Source organism: Equus asinus, chromosome 21 (genome assembly GCF_041296235.1).
Source record: "Equus asinus isolate D_3611 breed Donkey chromosome 21, EquAss-T2T_v2, whole genome shotgun sequence".
Classification (NCBI taxonomy): Eukaryota; Metazoa; Chordata; class Mammalia; order Perissodactyla; family Equidae; genus Equus; species Equus asinus.
In genome coordinates, this window is record NC_091810.1 from 66,185,168 (window position 1) to 66,203,354 (window position 18,187).

At 39.0% G+C, this 18,187-nt stretch overlaps 1 protein-coding gene across 10 annotated transcripts in view; it reads right to left on the reverse strand.

Annotated features, from left to right (window-relative positions):
* The window catches only part of RBMS3 (RNA binding motif single stranded interacting protein 3), a 1,423,334-nt gene that overhangs the window by 655,533 nt on the left and 749,614 nt on the right, over positions 1-18,187 (reverse strand). The gene's annotated exons all lie outside the window — the stretch shown is intronic.

Genomic DNA, 18,187 nt, shown 5'->3' on the forward strand with positions numbered 1-18,187 from the left:
ATGATCTGCTGTGAGATGCCTATTCTTTATCTTTCTCTGACTAGCTGTGTGCGGGGCTTCTGCCAATGTTTGGGTTCATACTGGCACGGAGACTAAGACAAATTCTTCTGTTCCCTCCCAGGAGAAAGGTACACATGTTACCAGGGACGGGGGAAACAGGCAGGGGAATCACTGTGCTAAAATGGATGGTTCTGATGTGCCATCGTCACATAGCATCTGGTAAAGACCACTGTCCAACGCCAGCTTATTTATTTTTGCAGCAAACCCTAAAAATTAGTTTAGTTTCTGTAAAGAAGCAATGCTTGTGTCAAGGCCCCTAGAAAAACTGCACAGCATTGTTCCATAAATTCATAATGGAAGGATCTATCCATTATGACCAGGGATAAATGTATTGGATTCAATATGTTTGGTTTGGGAAATCTCTTTTTGTCAGTTCCAGGATAACCAATTGTCCATTATACCACGTCCTTGCTCAGAGGAGTTGATGTAGAAATATTTAACCTCCCCATCCATAAACATTTCTTTCTTCCCAGAGCAGGAAAGGGCTGATCTTCTCAAGGCCTTAATTCTATTTATTTCCCAGGGAAGGGATATGAGTTTTATACCAAGTGCGGTTTTCCTTTAGTATTTTTTTAAGTGTCTGCCTTTTAAATGACTCTTAGAACTAAGATCCTGACCACTTGCCCTTGTTGAATATCTGGTGATCCTTTTCCCCAACAGATGGGAAGGGCCTCCTGATATGCCCCTGGCCTAATTTCAATTTGGGTAATTGCATTCTGTCGACTTGAAATTTCCCCACCAGTTTTATCTGCCCGGGATATGATGCCTCGTTCTCAGCCCTGAACTGCCTGGCGTGCCGTTGGAGGCTGGGGAACAGCTGGCACATTCCACCCCAGAAGTGGATGTGTTTTAGTGGCAGGTGCAAAGGTTTTCTTCGGTCGAATACAAATTCTAACCTAGGAATAAGCTTCACGGATGCTTTTTATTTTTTCAGTGAACATAAGTAACTACCAGGAAAGCAAAAATATGAAAGTATCCAAAGCATAAATATGAATTGAGAGGAAAATATATTTTCACTAAAACCAGTCTGTTGTGTGATCATTTTGCACTCCATGAATCTTACAATGCTTCTCGATTTGAATTTTGACAATAGGATAAATAATTCACATAAAGCAGAGAACCATTCCCCTTCCGAAAAAAAGAATTTTATATATACATACATATACGTATATACACACATATACTTACAAGTGTGTGTATGTGTGTGTGTGTGTGTGTCCCAACTCTTAGCTCCCTCTGGAGAGTCTTCCTCAGTTTAAAATAAAAGCAACTTTCCCTATGAAACCATGTTAGGCATCCTATGCGTACCTCATTTGAGTAGGCACACATTTAATTGTAATGAGCTTATCTTCTGTACCAAACTATAGTCTTAAAAGGTATCCTATCCATTTCTGTTTCCATCACCCAGAACATAATAGGTACTTTATTAATGAATTAAAATAGAGCCTACATAGGCCAAGCCTGATTAGTCTTAAGCTCTGAGCCAAAGATGCTATGTCTAAGAGCTGTTAGTGCGTATTTTTTTTTAGGTACACACATCTGGACAAAACCCTAGGAACTTTGATGGCCCATGTCACATCCTGTTGGTCATCTCAGCTCCAGGAACAGTTCCACGGAAGCACAGGCTCACCTTGCATACAGCACCCCTCCTCAAGCAAATGCCCCAGAACCATGCACCAGAGGTGGCTTCCAGAGGTGCTGGACTGCTGTGCAAGGGCAGCCTGGAGGTGCAGGGTGATTGCATCAAAGCAACACTAAGCCAGTAGAGGACAGGAGCTGGCAGATAAATGCTCCTGCCTCCCAGCCTTCAGGCAGACAATTCCGGAAGTCCTTCTATACCTTCTCAGGATGTCTCAGTAAAACTGAATCCCACTGACCAACCTCAGCTTTTGTTTTCCTGCAAACTTTTTAGCAGTGACTTTGATAATACATCATTACATTGGACTTTCCTCCTTCCACTCTCCCCACTGCCTCACTCCTGCTTCAGGAAATCACATCCCAAGCAAATTGTCTGCACCCAAGCCCTTACCTCAGGCTCTGAATTTGAGGGAGCCCAAATTCTGACAACTTGGGATATCGCTACACTGATAGTCACACCAGGAGAGTATCCACACAAAACATCTAATATACCTATTACTCCACCATTCATTTCCTCTTCCTTCCATAGGACAGATAAACAATGCACCAACAGTGCCCCAATATATCTAGGTTGACAGATGATATGCTCCACTTATGCCAGGAAATAGGAAGGAAGACTAAGGCTACGCCTTGATGTGTATTTTGATATATTAAATATTTTAGCCCTAAATAGCCTATCTTACCAATGACTCAGGAGTCATTCCCAGAGTCTCAGAATTATTGGAACTGTCCAGATTCTGCCTCATTTTAGCCTCTGTAGGTCACCATAAATTAGCCTAGAGTCCCCAAGCCTCTGTACGACTCAAGCTGACTTGAATCCTAATTTGTACCATGCAGCAATCGTGATGCCATCCGCATGCTTAAGTCTCATGCTGCCTTAGCCCTTGGGGTGGAAAATAACATTTATGCAGTAGTACCCATCTCTGTCATCCTTGCTTAATGAAGATCGTTAATGGGTAGAGCCCTAACCTCAGAAGAGGGCTTGATGAAGACCAGAGTCCACCATTTTATGCCTACGCTGTTCGTGAAATCAAGGGCAGGATGCTGCAGAAGAGGGCCAGGCCACTCTTCAGCTGACAGTCTCATACTCCCTGCGAGACTACCTCACTGGCCACATGAGATAGAGAAATGCAGTGGATAAACGGACTGCAAGGAAATTCTCACCAGGTTTTAAGGCACTAGTGTTTAGATCTCTCACTTCCGTAAGGTATTCAAATTGAGGCCAGAGCCTGACACAGTGGTCGGATTGAGGTAAAAGTGGACCGAGGGGCCCAGAGTCTCTCAGTTCATGGAAAGGACTCCAACACTTTAAAAGTTACATTAGAGAAGGCCCATGAGGCGCCTGGATCATCCTTGTTTGATCTTTGTGAAATTAATTTTCTATCGGATGATAAAAGCTCTACTTTTTCACAGTACAGTATTTAAATGCAAAATTATATAAAAATAAACAATAATTCACACATCTGATCCCATCACCCAGAGGTAATTGGTATTAATATTTGGTCTTTGCTTCTGGACTTTTTCTCTATGAGTAGAATATACATTTCTCTCTGTCTCTGTTCTATCTCTTGTTTCTTTGTCTCTCTGTCCATGTATGTGAGATCTGGATAAAATATTTTATATTTTTGTGTCCTTCTTTCTTCTGACAACATATTGTGAGCATCTTCTTTGAAAACGCCACTCTATGGGAACATAATGTTTTATGATTCTCTGTTGATAGATGTATAGGTTGCTTCTACGTTTATTATCACAAATGAGACTACAACATACATATATCTTTGTATGAGTCTTGGGGTGTCTCCCCTTTTGGTGTGGATTCTGGAACTCCTTTCTGCAAAGGAGGAGGCAAATACCCATCAGTAGATGGTGCCAGGATCAATCACTTAATCATGGCAAACCATCCTCTATATCCTAATATCTGCCCTCATGGTGGCAAGATGGCTGCAGCAGTTTCATCCATCTTATCTTAACCCATCAATATCTGGAGATAGCTACCTTTTCTCCTGCATCTTTTAAACATGCAAGAAACCTTTACAGGAAGCTCCTGCCCCCAGCAGTCTTCTCCTCATGTTTCATTGGCCAGAATTGATCATATGCAATTTTCTAAATCATTCTCTGATGAGGAAATGGAATTCCATGATTGGCTTAGACTACACAATACCACCCTTCTGAGCCGGGGGCTGGGGGTGGGGTGGGCAGATCATTTTCTCAGAATAAATAGCTACATATGGCTGAAGAATGGAGCATGTATTATGGACCAAAATTGGAGCCCTCCAGAAAACAAAGGAGAATTAAAGGGGAATTAATTTGGGTAGGCAAAATACAATTGTCTCCAATATAAGATAAACTTGCTTTGTTACCTTCTCACCTACATTATCACTCTCTTTTCCCTGATAACATGATCCCTCCCTCCTTAATTTACCATCTAGACACTTTTTATTTAATCTAATATTTGCTGGTTATCCATGAATCTCCCGAAGTTAACTGAAAATTAACATTACAATGATAATGAGCTGAAGTCTTGCCCCTCCTTGGGGGCATTTCTGTCGTTGGAGGGAGTTCTAGAAGAGAGAAACATCTCCAAGATCTACAAGAATAAATCAATGATCCATGATAGGGCAGGCAAAAAAGGATGCTACGTCCCATGTGACCCTAACACCTCCTCCCTTCATTTCCTACAATGCTCCTAGGTTCACTCTGTTACAGCCACACTGGCCTCCTTGCCGTTCTCCCAAGAGGCCAGCACACTCTCACCTTGCAGCCTTTATGTTTCACTTCCCTCTGCCTGAAACAAGCTTTCTTCAGATAACCACAAAACTTAATTCCTACTTCCAACAGATCTCTGCACATACACCACCTTAATAAGGAGGTTTTTCCTGATAATCTTACATAACATAGCACCTTCACTTCATTCTTTATCCTATTACCCCACTTTATGCATGTTTATGACACTTATCACCACCTGACATGGTATATGTGTGTTTATTGTTTTTCTCCTAAGCAGATAGTTAATTCCATGAGAGTAGTATTTATGTTTTGTTTACTGTTGGCTCCTCTGAGCCTATAACAGTGCCTAATACATCATAGGCATTCCATAAATACAGGTAGAATGGATTGATGGTTGGATGGATATTTTGGCAATAGGAAACTTACATGGTCATATTCCTCTAGCTTAACCTGCAGAAGCAAGTTAAGCTTAACTTGCTTAAGTTAAGTTCTCACAGCAGAAGTCAAGTAGAATCACAGGGTAGTAGAAATAAAAGCAATTTTTTTCTTCTATAATTGATCTCTATTTTTCCTATTATTTTTAAAACCAGAAAAATGTATTAAAAGAAAAAAATGTATAATACTGCTTATTTCATTGCTCTTATTCTTAGCCTGGAAAATAAATTTCTTCTGAACCCAAACTAAGGAACAACTAAAGAAGAAGATCTGTTTAAACTATTGTTGAATCTAACTTCCAATAAAACATACCTCAGCTCTGCTGTTATTTCTGTGGGTTCTCCCCACTCCCACTGATTTTGGTGGAGTTTCTGATTAATCATGATGGTGGGAGATGACCCAATTTCATAACATCTGAAGCTATTCAATTTTTCTATGATACAATTCCATCATGAGCCAAGTCGAATGGCCCAGCAGAGAGATGCTCTTGCATTCTCTGAAAAAGTTATCCTTTGGCTTTCTTTTGAGATATTGTTTCTTAGACAGGAGAAAAATTGAAGCTTACATCTAAGGACCAAACTATGTGATGAAAACTTTTTCTCTGTTACCAATCCTCCACCTTCACACGGGAAGAAACAATTCCGAAGACTGAGACTTTCAGTTCTAAAACCATGAATGAGTACAAGTGAATTTGAACCTATCTTTAAATCTGCATTTAAGTATTTTTTAAATCAGTTCAGGCATTAGCCAACTGAAAATTTTGATAATTTGTAAAATGTCTCAAAGCTGACTCTCTGACAATGGTAGATAAAATGAAACCAATAAACAAAAACAATAAATAAGATTTTTTCTTTGTTACTCTTAGCTTTAGTTAATATTGCAGCAATTTCCTCTGTAATAAACAACTCAAACCAAGCAAAGACATACCAACCATAGAGGAGAAAATGAGTCTGGTCAACAGAGATTTGGGACCTACCTTTAATCCTTTAATAATGGTCCAGAAAATAATTTATCTCTTGCTGTTATTTTGTATCTGGCAATTCAACCAAAGACATCATTTTGTCCTCAGCAGGGGCAGTAATTTTTATGCTAGCCTCTGAGGATAGCTTTGTATAATTCATATAGTTTTTAATTTTGGTAATAGCAACTAGCTGGCTAAGGCAATAAGCCCTTTTTAACACAGACTAAATAAAGAAATCTCTCATATTTCAATTAACTAACTGAACCAAATCATAACGAGTATGACTGTTTCATTTCATTTAGCTGTTGCTCACAGAATGTTCATTTAAAAAAATGTTCCATTGTTAATATTTATAATGTTCACACTAATATTATAATTAATATCATAATGTTCACATTAATGTTGGAGAATTAGAAAAACATCAGTCTGTAATAGAATGGCCCATTACACCAACCAAAAATCTTGTTTTTATCAAACTAATCATGTTGTCCTTGGCTTTTTACCTCTTGAAATGTGCCTAGTGCCAGGGAAGCAATGGGTAGGGATTGAAGATGGTGTGGCATACAAAATTATGCATGAGTGGCCACATTTATTGAAAAATCTTTTGCAATTAGCAATAGCCTCACTGGTTTTATGCTGCATGCTGAAAATTAAAAAATGTATGCACAAGAAAACACTATTTCCAATACTGTATATACCATTATAGCAAATCATAGTAATTATTGAGTAACTATTGATAAATGCAATTAATCTCTTTCAGATATGACACATAATGATCATGCATGAGAACATCATATAATTGTCCTCCACCAAATACAAGTTTCAAAACGTATATGCAGATTCTATCCAAAGTCCATCCTTTTGATCGACTTAGAAGTACCTATAATTCTTACAAACACTTGTATGTACTATATTATTTTTAAAAGTAATAATTATTTTAAATAACCCAACATAGAGTTAATTTCAAAGAGATTAAATTAATTAATAATCTAATATTGTAAAGTTCTAAATATAAACTTCTTCCTGCTTGTCATTTGGCCATCAATATTTATAAATTTCCAAATTGCACGTACTCTTTTTTTGAGTACTTTTCGACATCTCTGAAAGCAGGTTGTGTCACGTAATGGACAATATGAAATATGAATTCTAGTTTAATAGGAAGCATTTTGTTTTCCTTCCTAGCAGAGCAGAACATAAAATAATGATGTGTCTTGCAATCAGCACTTCTTGGATTAGATGAAATACAGGAATAGACATTGTTTCCCTGGTTCACTAATTAAGTTTGTTGTATGATATTACACCTGGCTGAAAGTTGGTAAAATATTCTCCAGGATAGGCCACTGCAGAGCCCCAACTCACGCACGTAAGGCACTTAGCACGGCACTTGGCGAAAAGTAAGCTCTCAACAAATAAGAATGATTGCCTTCTTTGATATCTATCAAATATTTGAGTATGTATAGTAGATGCTGTTTCTGCCTCTACCAGATCTCCTTTACCAAGCTTGTGTTCCCATGTCCCCATCTTCTCTGGAGACATGCCTTTCACCTACAGGAGCCACCACTCAGAGTTGCCTAGGAGGTTACAACTACTGCCCTTTCTAAGGGTTAGCTCATGACCAAAGGTTTAAAGTCTAGCTCTTGGGGCCGGCACAGTAGCATAATGGTTAAGTTTGCATGCTCCACTTGAGAGGCCAGGGATTTGCAGGTTCAGATCCTGGGTGTAGACCTACACACTGCTCGTCAAGCCAAACTGTAGCGGAGTCCCACATACCAAATAGAGGAAGATTGGCACAGCTGGTAGCTCAGTGACAATATTCCTCAAGCAAAAAGAGGAAAATTGGCAACAGCTGTTAGCTCAGGGCAAATCTTCCTCACACACACACACATACAAAAGTATAGCTCCTTTGCCTAAAGCCAGGCACGCTGCAGAGAGCTTCCCCTTGGACCAGGTTGAAGCTAGACTTCGGAGAGCATGCCTTTGCGTAACTCCTTCCCCTGTCCTACTGAACTTCCCTCACTCCCTCAAGGTTTCTCCTGAGAGCGATCCTTCAACAAATCACTTACACAAGAATTGCTGACTGTGCTTGTAGGCAATCCTACCTAAGAGTATGTTTCCTCAGGTTTCAACTGGGCGTGGTATTTCTACTGGTTTCTACAAAGTGTTTGACCAGCATAATCATATGAAGACAACCAGTTGAATACTCGGGAACCATACCTATGTATTTAAATGTCTGCCCTCAGGTTCTCAGAAGAGAAAGAGATATGTAAATAAATAATCACAAATTAGTAAAATGCACATATACAAAAGGTGCTATAGAAATACAGAAGAGAGAGTGAATGACACTGCCTGAGAAGTCACTGAAAGCTACATTGAGAAGGTGAGATTTGAGTTCAATCGCGAAGACATGAAGATGGCTGACATTTGGTTAGTTTGACAAGGGGGATAAGGCTAAACCAAAGAAAATGCCACGTGTTAACACTCTGAGGTTTGAAAAAGCAGGTTGTTTTCATAAATCTGTAAGTAGTTTGGCATGGAGGGTATAAGATGCAAACTGGCACAAGATGAGTGTGTATGAAATTACATACAACTCATGGTCAATTACATGATGAAGAATCAGTGAAACAGAAGTAGGAAAATGACATCATTCGACTTTTTAAAAAAATTTAATTGTTTTATTTTATGTAAAGTATGCATAAGAAAAAACTCATAAGGTACAAAAAGATATAAAACTTGGGTTCAATAAAGAGGACTCTAGTGGCAGTGTAGAGAATGCATGGGAATGGAGTAGATCCTGCAGGGAGGGGGACCAGTTGAGAGATGCGAGAGTAGAAGTGCCTAAAACTCAGGAAGCTGGGGATGCAGGGTCCTGAGGAATTGATCTGCAAGGAATTCTCATCATAAGCACTCAGGAGTGTGTTGAGGTTGTTCTATCTCTTGCACTCAGGAGGTAGGCAGGCATATAGCCAGACCCTCTAAGACATTCAGGAGAGGTCAGAGGGTATAAAACTCAGTGTGAGAAAGGCAAGGATAAATTCTCAAGGAAGTAATGAGTTCATTCATCTGTCAGGCCCTATGATCAGCTACAGGGTCCCTCCGTGAAGACAAGGGACATTTGTCTCTCCACTGGGGTGAATGTTTCTGAATCTCCAGCTCTATAAAGTCATTTCCGTGCACTGATATTGCATCTTTTCCTTATATTAAAGAGGCTTGTATTCTTTGTACAATCACCATTATTTGTACATTCTTTGTACAATTCTCTGTAAATCACCATTATGTTTTTGACAAGCACATAGCAATCTATTACAATACCCCAGGGAAGAAGTGATAAGGGTCTAAACTAAGGCAATGATCTAGGGAAGGAGAAAGGGGTGAGAGGATGGGGAGGTGGGGCACTGAAAGATTAATTTGTTAAAAGTATAAGAAAAGCAAATTGGCTATCCTTTGCAAGTAAGACAGAAGGAAGGAGAAAATACCTACTTAGGCCACTTTAAAAATCCTCTTGCTAGAAATGCCTCAGTGTTAGCACACTAAAATAATATTAAATAGCCTGACGTTTGTTAAACCACAAAAGTGTATCAGTTCACAAAACTCAATTCAAGAGGGGCAGATAAGGAAAAGGAAAATAGGGACATAAACAAAAGCTATCTACCTGAACCGTAAAAGTAAGATATGAACGTTTAGGTTAGATATGCAGACGAAGAAAACAAACAAAAATGGTACTATTTTTCCCTTACATGATTTCATCGTTAAACTACCTGCACACTAACTATAGCCATGAATCATAGCTCTGTGGCATTGATGCTACTCTCTTCTCCTCCAAGCAAGGCCACCATACCATTGCAGTTATGAAAGCAGATCCAAACTCAGCCAATGGCTGAGCATTGGGCATCCAACAACTTATGAATCTCCTGCCAAAAATTAGCAGGCTCTGCTCTGAGTTGTAGCTTGCTGTCAGAAAGGAGGTTTGCTAAGGAGTGAAAACTTTTCTTGCAAGAAGAGAGAATAAGGAAACAAATACCTGCTCTTCCTTTGACTACAGGGATGTGCTTGGCAATGACTCAACTCCTGAATGTCAAGTGAGAGTAGACTGTTCATGACTGGCCCAGATCCCCTTCATGGAGCTGGTTATCATCCCCAACTCTTGTGCAAATCATCTGCTAAAGGCTCACAGTTGCCCGCCTCTTGATAACTACCCACAGCAATACCTCGCCCAGTCCCCACTTTCCAGGGAGAAATATTTTATAGTATGACTTAGGCTCCAGCGTCCCCTGAGGATCAGGACAAGGATCACTGTCTTCACCTGAGCACATCCTTGTTTGACTCTTTCCCCTTCCCTATTCTGTTTCCTCACTTCCTTTAAAGAATTTTGGTTTGTTTGTTTCCTGAAAAGCACGCCTGTGATAAATCACTTAAACTCAAATCACTGCCTCAAGATCTGCTTCTAGGAAACCTGACCTAAGACAAATGGGTTAAAAACAATATGGTTGTTTTCAAACAAAAACTGACAACTGAGATTTTTAGCAAGAAAAGAGAACACTATTCAGTGATAATATTCATAACCCTGACAATACTGGCAGAAAAAGAGATGCTTATATTTTATTAGATCTCAAGATAACATGATGGTCCAATAGAGAGGAGTTATGTAGTAATTATCTGTGACAACGGCAACATCACTTCAGCAAGGCAGACTAACAATTACATGTTGTATTCCTTTGCAATTGTATTGACAGGAATACAACTCTTACACCACATCCTCATATTTGTATATCATTATGTATGTGACTTTGAAAACAGTTTCTTAACCTTTCTGGTCCTCAGTTTCCCTAGTAGTGAGATAAGTTTAAGAATGCCTTCCTCCTATAACCACCATGAATATTAAACAAGAGGCTGCTGCAAAGCTAGTTAGCATAGTGCTTGGCTCTTTCCAAATATTAATTTCTTTCCACTTTCCTACCTTGTCACTGTCAATGAATATTTCTTTTTAACATACTGGCTGTATTGTACCTTAATCAACACCAAGATTTCATTGAAATTTCTTTTATCATTTCTCCATGTGAGATGATTAGTATGAGTGACTATTTCCCATGCTTCTGAAAACAAAATACAAAAAACTGATGGGATTAGCTCAGTTACTGCAGTGGATATTTGTGGTTTTGCCTGACCCACATTCCTTTTACTTTTTTATTTGGTAATAGCATGCTAGTTTTTCTATGGGGAACTGTTCCCCAGTTCCTCTGTATTTCTGAATTTTTGTTAAAGATGGTCTTCTATCCATACAAAGCTAGAGCACCTGGCTCAATTGAACCAATCAGATTCATTTCCTAAAAATGTTGGTCTTGAGTGACCTAAGGAAAGAAATGTTTGGCATTTCTTCCTTGTCACAGTGATGCCCTGAAGACAGTCCTCCTTAGTTCCTGTTCCTTGATCTCTCAAATTCAGCTCTTCATTGAGAGGGCTTTGATTTCCCAATCTACATATCATTTCAATAAATTGCTTTTATTGCTGTTAGCCAGACATAGTCTCTGTTGCCTGACACCAAAGGACCCTATATACAGTGACTCAAATAAAAAATGCAATAATTTCAAAGAATCTTGAAAGATGGACTTTTGACTTCACATTCTACAGTGGAATGGTCTAAAGAAAAGGCAAATGAAGAGAGCATTCTCAATTTTATTTGAAGGGATCAGTATCATGAGTATTCATACATATGTATGTTTGATGTATAGGATCACTTGCCAGTTCTGAAACCAATAGATTACGTATCTTAATTAAATATTTTTATACAAGAAATATAAGACACATGTCAAAAAATTTCAGATATCCCTTAATGCCACTTTCATATCGATTCATGTGTTTTAAAAAATAAGCCTCTGCTCAAACTACAAATTAATACATTAGCAGACTTTAGCATCCCTACCTTTCAGGTTGGAAATATAAATATTAATGAGATTGTGAAATTATAACTAAGTTATGGTAAAAGAGAACAATATCCCAGAGTTTCTGATTACAGATGAATTCCTACACAATTAACAATGCACTATTCCACAGAGAATGTCCTGGTATCTATCATTAATCTGCCAAATGGGAGTTAATATGGTGGCAACAGACCCTGAGTAGTACCGGGATGATTCTCACAGTTAAGAGGAGCATCCCTTCCGGAAATGCCCTCCATCCATCCCATCCATATCACCAATATGCTATCCCACCCCTGGACTACATGCAAGGATTCTTAGACTAGACAGGCAAAGAAGAAACCAGGGCCTCCATGGAGGACAGCTCTTGATCCATGGAAATGTAAAAGGTCCATGGCATTCTGCAGACCAAGTACAGGTTCCTAAGGTGCTGTGACATTCTCAGTATATCTCACTTTGGTTTTAAGCCACTAAGAGCTCCAACTTGTCCTACTCAATCTCTTACATTGCTCTGTCTCTCTCAGAGAATTTGCTTCAGGTCAAGCCCATTTCACTGTAAACTCATTCACTCACCGAAGAGTTGCATTCAATATGTGGAAGGCTCCCAGCTAGACTCAATGAATACAGTGGTAAAGAAAACTGACAAAGTCTCTACCACTATATTTGGGGTGGATGAATGGGATGTACAAGAAGCAGGCAAGTAAATAGACTAATGATAATTTCAGATAGTCATAAGCACTGTGAAGAAGATAAGTAAGATGAGTTGGTTGTGAGGGACGTGTTTGTGGCAAAAGAGGATGGTCAAGTTTAGTTTTGGTAGTTAGGGAGGGCCTCTCAGGAGAGGAGACCTTCTTATCCTATAAGGATGTCAAAGAACTGTAGAAACTGACAAATTTTGTGGGAAGACCAGAGGCCACAAAATATACCCACATTGCATTATTTTACTGCATGTGTCCCACTGGCCTATATTCATCTGAAACACACAAACCCAGGATATCTTTGTTTAAAAAAAGAACTTAAATCTTGAACGTCACACATTTTATCTCAGTTCTGGTGTGTTTTGCAAACATAAAAGATAAAATGACTTAGCGACCTAAGTGCTTTCTTCCTTGAGAAGAAATCATTCTCTTTTTTTCCCCTTTTGGCATATTGATTACTCATTAATCCAGCAAAACAAAGGATTAATTAATCTCCATGGTTCAATGAAGAATAAATTAGCACAGTTTAAAATGGGCTTGATCCAATATTACAAATTGGAGGAAATGTTCCACACACTCTCTCTCCATTCACTTCTCCAAACCTAATTTCCAGAGGGTGGTATTGGAAGACTGAATTTGGTTTGTATAATATTCTGTATTCTGGCTCACTCTTTAGAATTCACTCTCTTGAAATAACTCATTGCTTTTCCCAAACCCCACTCTAACGATTTCCAAACACAAAAATAGCCCCACGTTTTAAAAGTACTTTAGACATATCACTTATCTGAAACAACCTCTTCCTATGTAGAAAACAATTTGAATAGCCAGTTTTTCAAAACTGAAAATAATACAACAGCCACGTATTTCCAGGTATTTACATAATTGTCTGATTATTTCCCCTGGCACATGAAAAGGACTCATACATATCATCATATTCAGTCAGGATGCCTCAGTAAACTACAAAACATGTGTAAGGTGCAGTCTCGCTGAGCATCCTCAGGAAAAAAAAAAATGATGTGTTTTCTAAAGTCATTTTTTGGGGTTGTAAATTGAGTTTTTTCAGAGCTATAAAAGAAATGCAATGTCAGATTCTCAGAATGCATTAAGGGGTAGAATCCACACTTGTAAAGAAAATACTGCTATTTGAAATGTCAATATCTAGGATATGATATCCCCCTCAATGTCCCCCCCCTCATGTGTTGTTGCAATTAGATTAGTTTAAAAGAATTATACATCTAGATTTGGCCTGTGGATTCTTAACCAAAACTCCTAAAAAAGAGGTAGCATTTGAAAGAGTAGAGAAAGAAAAACTTACAACTAGTCCTGGTTTCTTATAAGCTTATCTTTGTTGTAAGTATTTTAAGACAATAACTTCATTTTCTGTTTCTCTCCTTGATGAGAGATGATAAACAATTTTCAAGTATGAATTTTAAAACAATAAATGAAAAACCAGCTCTTTTCTATAAAGATTAAAAAACAAAATCTTATCGTATACTATATCCCAGCTATTCGATATTTATTTCTATAATATAGTATAAACACAGTATAATATAGTGCCAAGAGGAAATTCTATCTGTTGCTAAGGGAAATTATATGGTGTGTCCTGACAATATGGTATGGTTGAAAAAGTTCAGGAGTGGGAATGAATATATGTGGTTCCTCTTTCAGGCTGCCCCTCCCTGCTTGTTTGGTTTATGCAAATTCCTCCAATTCCCTGGAAGCCAGCCTCCTCACCTGGAGAATGAGAGGTTCTAATCAGATAAATTTTAAGGTCATTTCCAACTCTCAAATTGTATGACTCAGTAATTCAGCTGCCTACTCCTGATGACACAGTTAAAATGACGTTGGCTTTGGATCCTATATTTAGAGACCAGTCACCTTTGAGAAGATAAAGCTTTCAAGAAGCCAAGCTGACAGTGAGACTTGAGGAAGGCAAGTGGAAGCACTGCTATTGCTGGCAAAGAGCCACTTATGGTTCTCCATCAAAGAGGCCCCAAATCATCTTGGGCTGTGCCCATAGTCACAGTTACCCAGAGACCAATAGTCACTGAGGAAAATTCCTTTTAAAGGAAGATAATGCTCACTAAAATGCTACCCTATCTAGGGCTTCATGCTCAGCTGGACCTGGGATCGGAACATGTGCTAAGGGCTGACCTAAGTTGGGGAAAGACTTCTGTAAGCCTCAATCTCCACATCTGTAAAATGGACACTGATAACCATACTTCCCTCTTTGGGTTTTTGTGAAGATTAAATGAAATCGTGATTGAAAAGCACTTAGCATAATATCTCTTACTATTTTCAGCAGTTTTTGTAAACCTCTCTGACCTTCAGACAGAAAACAATGTGCCTTGAGGCTCACTTACACCATATGTTTTAGAAACACTAAATCATTCCAACAGCAAGTGGAAAGAGTTTCTCAATAGGTAACAATTTACTTCCTTAAAGTCAAGTGTTTTGTTTTATTAAAACAAGCAAAACAAAGGTAATAAGGTTCAGTTTCTACTTTTAGCTGAGCATTCGCATGAAGGTAATTATAGCCATGCTCCATAAATCTGACAGCCATTTTCAAACTCGATTGGTAGATTTTCTGCAAGTGTATGTACTGCACATTATGTTGCACTGTTTGGGACACAGATGACATACAAATACAGCAGCAATAAAATTTAGAGAACCATTTGGAGGCCCTCAGAACACCAGAAACAACTTCAATATACAGACTACAAGCCCGGAATACCCACAACCTTGATGTTTGTCATTGGTCATGCTGGGCAGGCAAGCCTCTGCTTTCTGATCTAATCAACTTCGGAATGATTGTGAAGCCAACAGCTGTGTCAGAGCAATTGGAAAAATAGATTCAGAACAAAGGGGAAGACCCGTCTCTCCAGGACATCTCCCTCTGGAACGTACACTAAGCTTCAATGGAATGTATAAATATTTCATTCACTATTTTGTACTACATTCCTCCCATGATTTATATGTCCAGCCCATTACTTTAAAAAGCACATTAATGCCCCCTTTTAATGGCATCTCTCCTAAATGCTTGCCTCCCTTATTTAATGAGCCTACTGGGATTGGAGCCCTAAGCAGATTCTATATCTATTCTGTATATCATCACAAGATAACAAAATATAAATTCATTTATTTTCATTTTGTGGAAGTGTACCTTCCCTCCGGACAGCTGCTATCCAGGATGTTTTCTGTTTTGTGTTTTCTTTTATGTATGATATTTGAGAGGGATGAGGGTGGCTTCTGAAAAAATGGCATGAGAGGGTAATGAGACTCTGCACTTTCTATTTCTTTTGGCATCAAAGGGAGCAGTGACAGAAATGGAAGAATAAGCAAGCAGAGGAAGGGCAGGAAGAGGAGAGCAGGTGTGAAACTACCAGGAGGAGCTGGGGGTCCAAACTCTGGTTCACTAATCTGTTCACAATCTCACAGTTGGGCCAGTGGCTTCAAGGACATGGAGTGGACAGGATCAACATGATCTCCTTCAATTGCTGGCTTTCGTCTTTGCAAATTACAGGAAAAGAAAACAAATTCTAGAGTTCAAGTGGATTGAAATAAATGCAACATATGATTAAGCACAGTTGTCACTTGGAGATTTTCACTTTCTGATGGTGGACCATAATTAAAATTCAGAAAGATGTGGCCTAGAACACTATAGGGTATCCTCCAAGTCAGGAAATACAAGATTTAAAATATTTTAGTTACATTTTTTAATATTATGATTATTATGATTTTCGTTAACCTCCAGGCACATTTTCAGGTGAAGTAGCTCAAATTTAAAACAATGGGTTCAATTGTGCTTCTGGAAAACAGCACAGTAAATATACTATTTTTCCTCTGTTGCCAGATATTTTGGGTACTCTCAAGTGTTCCTGATCTCCTGAATATAAACAGAGATGCAGTGATAGAGAACAAATGCTTCAGGATGGATTTATGTTTTTTTTGTTCAGTGAAAGGTTCCTGTGCAGGTAGGTCCCTTGTCAGTTTGCTTTCATGTCCGTTCCTTGCCATCCTCCCTCCCCCATTAGAGAGGTGATTTGGTGCACAGACTGTTTCCTAGGCTCCTGTGTCTGCTGGAATCTGCCTGGGTTCCGTCTGGCCAGAGGCTGGATAGCAAGGAGAAGGAAAAAGTAGGGTATCCCCTCCTTCTTCTCTGCTTTTGGAGATTTCTCCATCAGCAAGCAGCTTCTCTGTAGTTTCAGCTGCCAGTTGACACTAGTCTGGAGCTCCAACAGCAAAACTTCCTCCATTCCCCTTCAGCCTAGGGGTGATGGCGGCTTCCTGCCCTTTGATGATCCCTCGGTTTCCTCACCATGTCCTGTTTGGCTTCTCAGCTCTTTCATCACCCGTGTAGACAACTCCCTGCATCAAGTTCATTTTTTCAAAAATGTAATTAGCATAAATTCTGTATTCCTGGCTGGCCCACAGTAATCTATAGACTACTAATTTTTCTTCAATTCATCCAACATTTATTGAATACCTAAATGTGGCAGATACCATTTTACTTGGTGGAGACATAGCAGTAAGTAAGGCAAACAGTTATGTTTGTTCTCACAAAGCTTCATAAGTTTCAGTAAGAGAGACAATAACCAAAAATGTAAAATAACAGATAGTAATAAGTAAAGTGCAGAGAATTAAAGCAAGGTGATGTGGGGATGAGAGACTGAGCACTACTTTAGCTTGGAGAGTCATAGAAAGCCTCATTGAGGAGATGCCAATTGAGCTGAGATGTGAAAGACAAGAAGGGGCCAGCTAGGCAATGAAGAGGGGAAAGAATATTCCAGGCAGAGGCAGAGAAACTTGAGCAGGAAGGGGTAGCATAGTTGAGCAACAGAGAGGTGAGGAAGGAAAAGCTCAGAAGAGCAGGCAGAGGTCAGGGATGGAGACAGAAGACTGATCAGGAAGCTAAAAGTTTGAATTTTATTTTTCTAAGTAGGTTTGGAAGCCATTGGAGAGTTTTAAGCAGGAGTAGGGAGCACAATTTAATTGATAGTGTTAGAAAATCACTATGACTACTTTTTGGGGAGCAGATTATAGGAGGGCAGGGTGGAAGCAGGGAGATGAGTCGCTCCTATTGCCAGGTAACTGAGATGGTGGTAATTGGACTTGGGCAGTAGCCGAGGAGAGGGAAGCAGTTTAACAGATGTCAGAGGGAGGGAAGACAGGATTGTGGATGCATAGAATATCAGGGGAATGATAAAAAAGAAGAATGGAAGATAACTGTGATTCTGGATTGAGCAATTAGAAGGATACTTCAACCAAAAGTCTTCTTGATCATATTTCTGTCATGTCTTACAACTTTTTTTCTTGAGAAGTATTTATACATGAATATAAACCTGATACTAGTTTCATTCCCCAACATTTTATTTTGAAAACTTTCAAATCTTTGGAAATGTTACAAGGACAGTACTATAAACACTCACATTTTCCTTTACCTAGATTCACCAATTTTAACATTTTGCTACATCTACTTGTCTTAACTCACATTCCTCTTTCTACACTCCGCACACACATGCATACACAAATTTTTGCTGAAACGTCTAAAAGAAAGTGGCAGACATGACACTTCCTCTCTTGATTATTTAGCGTATGTCTTCTAAGAACAAGGATATTCTCCCATAGAACCTCTATACTATTTTCACTCCCAAGAACTTTTACTTTAGTGTCACACTGACTCCCAAGAATTTTTACTTCAGTGTGACACTATTATCTGACATACAGTCCCTATCCAAATTTCCCTAGTTGTTCTC